Source organism: Pipistrellus hanaki (assembly GCF_964339955.1).
Source record: "Pipistrellus hanaki genome assembly, chromosome: 2".
NCBI lineage: Eukaryota > Metazoa > Chordata > Mammalia > Chiroptera > Vespertilionidae > Pipistrellus > Pipistrellus hanaki.
The window spans coordinates 9,569,874-9,576,030 of record NC_140504.1 but is presented as its reverse complement, the minus strand read 5'-3'; positions in this window follow the sequence as shown (position 1 = coordinate 9,576,030).

Here is a 6,157-nt window from a genome sequence, read left to right as displayed (position 1 = left end):
CTGTCTTATATTGGTGACTAACAAGGGCTCTCTAATAAGGTGATACTTGAATAAAAAACAAACAGAAGAAAGCAAGGGAATAACCCATGAGGCTCTCTGAAGGAAGAACATTCTGGGTAGAGGTAGTGACATATTAAAATCACCTAAAATGAACACAAAGATTATTTTGCTCTCAGGGTAAATATATATATATATTGTAATGTTTTAAAACTTACTTATTTAAATATCTAATTGCATGTAACACTGAATGATCATTTTGCTACATTAGATCTGATTACTCAAGCCTATGATAACCCTCAAATTAAACTATACACTCTATATTCCTTCTTATCCAGGCAGGATACTTAAAAGAGCATACATGGTCCAATGCTCATTAATGTTTGAAACTAAAACCTATAAAATAATGGTAAATGATACAATGCTATCTATAAAATAGGTATTATGTTTCTAATCTATAGCAGAGACACCAAAAGACACAAAGGAGAGGAAAAAAAGTTATAAAACCTCCAAATTTATCTTAAATTGTACCAAAGCTCACTTGTGAATGGCCAGTTTACCTTAAAGTTAATCTGACTGGTTGATGATGCAGCCATTATTGCCATGCCTTTACCAAGGTCATTAACAACATCAATACAGCTAATGAACTTCATGGACATCTTTGCCCCGATTACCCCTTTTTTTCAGTGATGGACAATATCCAATTTATAGTGAATAGGGAATATTTCCTTCCTCTTAGACTTGGGAAATGCACAGATTATTTACTAAAAAAAAAAAAAATTGGAGCCGAAACTGGTTTGGCTCAGTAGAGTGTCGGTCTGCAGACTGAAAGGTCCCAGGTTCGATTCCGGTCAGGGGCATGTACGTTGGTTGCGGGCACATCCCCGGTAGGGGGTGTGCAAGAGGCAGCTGGTCAATGTTTCTCTCTCATTGACGTTTCTGGCTCTCTATCTCTCTCCCTTTCTCTCTGTAAAAAATCAATAAAATATATATATTTTAAAAATTGGAGACTGCAGTATGGATAGTTGTAGTCATTACATGTATTTTGTGACCATTGGGTGGATGCCTGACTAGGAAATGTAGAAGAATATTCAAATTTCCCTTAAGTTTTCCCCAACTCTACCATGGTCACAGAGTCTCAGAGCCATGCTGGATCTATATAGTTTTAAAAAGACTGACAGGAAAGAGTACTAATCATTACAGAGTATGTTTAAGATACCTTGAGAAATAAAAACGTTGGCAGCTGCTGGCAGTAATGTCTTTGTTACTATTTTGTAATCTCTTCCAAAGAGAGAAATGTCAAAAGATGGGACAGGTTCTTCCAGAAAACTAACTGCTCTGGCAACTCTGTGGACTGATGGAGACAGACTGTGAAAGGCTGCCTCTTCTTTCCTTCCATCCATGACCCCCATCCCCACCTCCAGTGTTGGCATTCTGCCAAGGCATTCTTTCATCTTGTTAAATGGAAATGTCAGTCATCTGTTTCTGTTAGTTCTAAAGAAATTGATTTCAAGTTCGGAACACAATTCAAAAATCTAGTAAGGTTAAAGTAGCGTTTGAATATAAGACAATACATTTAAGTTTTTTGTTTTACCAAATAGATACTTTTCACCACGTGCAATACTATTTTATAGATCTGTTCTATCAGTAAATATAATTTATAAAGGGATTTTAAATACCTAACTTTTAGTATGAGAGAATATCTTCAAAGTCGATTTTAAATTATCACTGTTATTAAAAACTTTTTAGGGCTACATGATTGGAAGATATAAAGAAAATAATACAACTTGATGCTCATATTAATGTTCTACTACAATTTTGGAATTCCATTATATAGCAGATGTAATTTTATATGTTATGAAACAAGATTTAGATTGATTAATTTGTAAACAATCTAAGTGTTTTATTTGTGATTAAGTTATGTCATATTGAATTCCTTTCCTCTGATTTATGACTTCTTTCTTTGTAAAAGATGTAACAGGTTTTAATGCTAAAAGAGCAAGTGAATAATATTTATTGAGTAGTCTGTTAGTACACAACTACCAATTCCTCGAGGGTTCCTAAAAGAAATAGGATAAACACTGGCTTTTATAAATAGCAAAAGAGAGAGCAGTTAGTTGGGAGTGTAACTAGGTCTGACTCTGTCTCTAGTTGGAAACAGCAAGAGAAGGATCAAGTCATTTGACACCAAAATGACCACAATTGTAAGTACCACTATCTTTGGCCCAGGTCTCTGTTACCTCACCCATAAATTGATGTAGGACTGAGGCGTAGAGAATCACTGGTCACTAAAGAGAGTATGACTAACCATCTTCGTAATCTGATTTTATTTAGCTATAGAATACTAAAGTCATAGTCCTTAATCATTTTACTATCATAAGAATGAGAATGAGCTAATAGAGACTCACTAGTAAGTCCATAATCAACCAGAGTATTCTCTCATATTGATTATAAGATATGTTTTTCAAAGTATTCAATTCAGTTTAACAAAATGCAGTACCCTATTTATTCTCAGCTACATTGATATGTGGCTATAAATTATCTCCCCTCTTTTACTACTGTAAGTAGTTGGTGTGGGATAGTTACTTATAAATTACTGTAAACAACAAAGAGGAGGTAAAAAGTCAATCACAGATTCTTGGAACAAGTCTCAACCCTTAGAAAATAAAAGACAAATTAAGTTGGGTATGTTTCTTTTAAATGCCATTTGTTGTAGTGATCATTTTAAGCATTTTGATAGTTGAAATCAGACTTTAGGATTCAAAGTCAGCATCAGATACCTGGAGAGTATTATGCTAAGAAAGAAAGACAAGTATCACATGATCTCATTTGTATGCAGAATCTAATAAACAAAAGTAAACTGATGAACAAAATAGGCCCAGAGACATGGAAGCATGTAGCAGATTGATGAATTTCAGAGAGAATCAGGGGAGAGAGTGGGAAGAGATTAACCAAGGTATTTTATATGCATATGCATAACCAGGGACATAGGAAGTACCTTAGTGAAGGCTTGGGTGGGGGGAGATATGGAGGGAAATGCAGGGGAAGAGAGGGAGCCAACGGGAGAAATAAAGAGAACTTCCATAATACTTTAACAATAAAGATACATTTCAAAAATGATATCTGGATTGTCACCTACTGCTCACAGGAAGGAATATTGGAGAAGGTCATTGGAGACTGCTTCTCGGTGAGTGCCATGACATCAGACATCTTATCCTTAGTGTTCTGATTTATATAATCATGATTATGCTCCCCCAAAACCAAACCTTCTGGATGCATTATGATTCACTGAAAGATTATAAATGGAGATGATTTTTAAAATTTTTTTAATGAAGAAAATTGTGCTCTTTCTCATGTTAAGACATGCTATTTAAATCTGGGTGACTTTTAAAGCAGGAGACACTTTTTCAGCAGATTTGGCTCTGGTTGCTTTTTGCCTTCATCAGACTCTCTGTGCCAAGTTTTGAAGTGTGCATGTTCAGGTTATTGAGGGTGCTGCTTTTCTGAGTGCAAATGGAGTTCAGGTTTCTTAAAATAGAGAAAGCGATTGTTCCCTTCCCCCTCCCACTTAGAAAATCACTTATGGTTCAACATTATTTGATTTAGGTCAAAACTAAAAATAAAATTCCTCCAAGTTGTGACTAAACAAGGAAAACTTCTCAAAAGCACTTACCGTCATAATTGAGCATCAAGGAGGTACATGAAGAACGGCTATTGGTTTTGAAATTTAACCCTGACAAAGTATCGTCTTCTGGAAAATAACTGCCAATGCTTTCTAAATCTGTGAGCTTCAATTAGCACCTGGCTTTGCTGTTGGTTTGCTGGCCTCAGTCAACACATAATGTTTTTCATTTTCCAGTCTTTGAAATAAGGTGTTGCTTGAATGGCACACATTCTTAAGAAAGTCAATTACCAGCACTCTTCGAATAGGAAGTATCTTGAGAATGCTTTCTCATAAGTACCCACACGTTTCAATAAAGTTATAGCCATGAAAAACTTGTGAGGAAGATCCAAGCATTTTCGTTTATGCTCATTTTCTCTTTCTGACATCCCTTCTCTCTGAAGGTCTCAGTGTCTGACTGCTTCCCCATTGACACACGAGGCCCTTCTTACAGAGGGTCCTCATCAGGATTGTCAGCCACATGGTCTCAGGATGGAAACAGCCTTCTTCCCTCCAATTTTTCTTTCCATGATTTCCCTCTGTTTCCTTTCAGGAACTTTACTCCCAAAGACCCACTCAGATATACTTTTCTTATATTATACTTAGCATTCACCTAGGGCTAGTCAATAGATATTCAATGTCTACTCTGGGCCAGACACTACTATGGCATTAAGACTATGGAGGCATATAAGACGATAGACCCCCTGCTTTAATGGAACTATGTTCTTAGAGAACTAACACCTAAATAAATAAGTAACCAAATAAAAATGAGAAGATTTCTGAGTCGATGATTGCCAAGAAAGGAATAATCTTGGGGATAATGAAGTGATTAGGGAGGTGCATATGGTAGAATGGAAGGTAATGGAAACAGTTTATTAGACAAGAAATTCAGAGAAGGCATCCCTGAGATATTTTTCTCCTTATATTTGAAGGTTGAATAAAAGCCAGTTGGGTGATGAGTCAGTCAGGCAAGAGCACAGCTCAACCTGTTCCAGGACAGTGTGTCCAGAGAATGGTTCACAAATGTGAATGATGTGAAATGGGATGAAAAGGTAAGGACGGAGTCTACTTTAAAAAATATATTGAAGCCATCATGAGATATTTGGATTTTGTTCTAAAAGCAATGAGATGGTATTATGAAATCAGTAGTTTGCTCAATTCTGAAGTGTTGTTTTGACCTGTCAGAGTATGAAGTCAGGAGCATGCTTGTTGACAATGTAATGTCTTAACTAACTTAGTGGTTCTGCAGTAAAAAAAAAATAAAAAAAAATCAGGCAACATGCAAAGCTCTGTCTCACACTGAGGTGACAAGAAGACTTCTTAAAGTGTTTCTCTAAATCTCATTAAGTAGGCAAACACCTGTTCAGCCTAAATGTAAAGTGGCCCACTGACATATTTTTCTTCCCAGAAATCTGGAAGATGCATTGACTCTTTAAGTAATGTTTGTGTCAACCATGTGACCTGAAAAAGTTTGTGTAAGATTCTGAAAACATTAATTTATTCATTTGGAAAATTTGGTTATCAAATGACATTCTCAGTATAAGGTGTTTTAGATTAATATCAATCAAGTCCAAAAATAATTAAGAATCAGAAATTCCTGTCCTTATGATATTTTCAGCCTAAAATATTCTACATATAAACATAACTAAGGAAGAGCAAAGTCTTATTGGAAGTAAATTTTAAGATGGATTATATATGTTTAAATGGTCACACACTTTTTGGGAATTTTTTCAAGGTCCAACCAACTCTATCATACATCTCATCTGTAAAAATTGCTCTATTTTAGTTGCCCTTCGGACAACCTTTCTCCTAGACTTTACCTACCCACTTTTATGTAGTATAGGCCAATAGTAACCAAAGGAAATAAAGAAAGAAAATTATTGGACCAAGGACTGGCTTTATAGGTATGAAACCTGAGCTGTCATGCTAAAAAAGACACCACTCTGCTGTGATCATTTTGAAATTTTTAATAACATTTTCTCAACCTTATATTTTATAAGTTAAATTTGATTGAGCAATGGGACATACATTTTCTTCTTCTTTTTCTCTTTTTCCCATTTTCCATTTATCTCTAGAAATTATATAGCTTGTCCTGATTGAATCAATTGCCCACATGCCTACCTATGGTCCTTAATCTCTGAATTTAATGCTGTAAATTCCTCTATTTCTTTAAGATTAGACCAGGCACTCAACTTAAATATATTAGTTGAGTATCAACAATTTCAAAGTAAGTGATAAACTTCTAAGGTAGGTGGCAGAACGGTAAGCTGCAAGCAAAATATTTTCTTTCCTGTAAATTGTGGCAAAATGTTTTCAAGTCATTACTTCCCTCACCCCCCCCAAAAAAATTGTATTGCTAAATACTTAAACCTTTAAAACCAAAATTGCAAACTAAGGGTCAGGAGATCAAGTTCACCTACACTTACTTTTGACCAGTAAACATCCTTTGTTTGTCCAGCATAGACATTTACAAAATGTGAAAGTGACAGCTTTTCATTG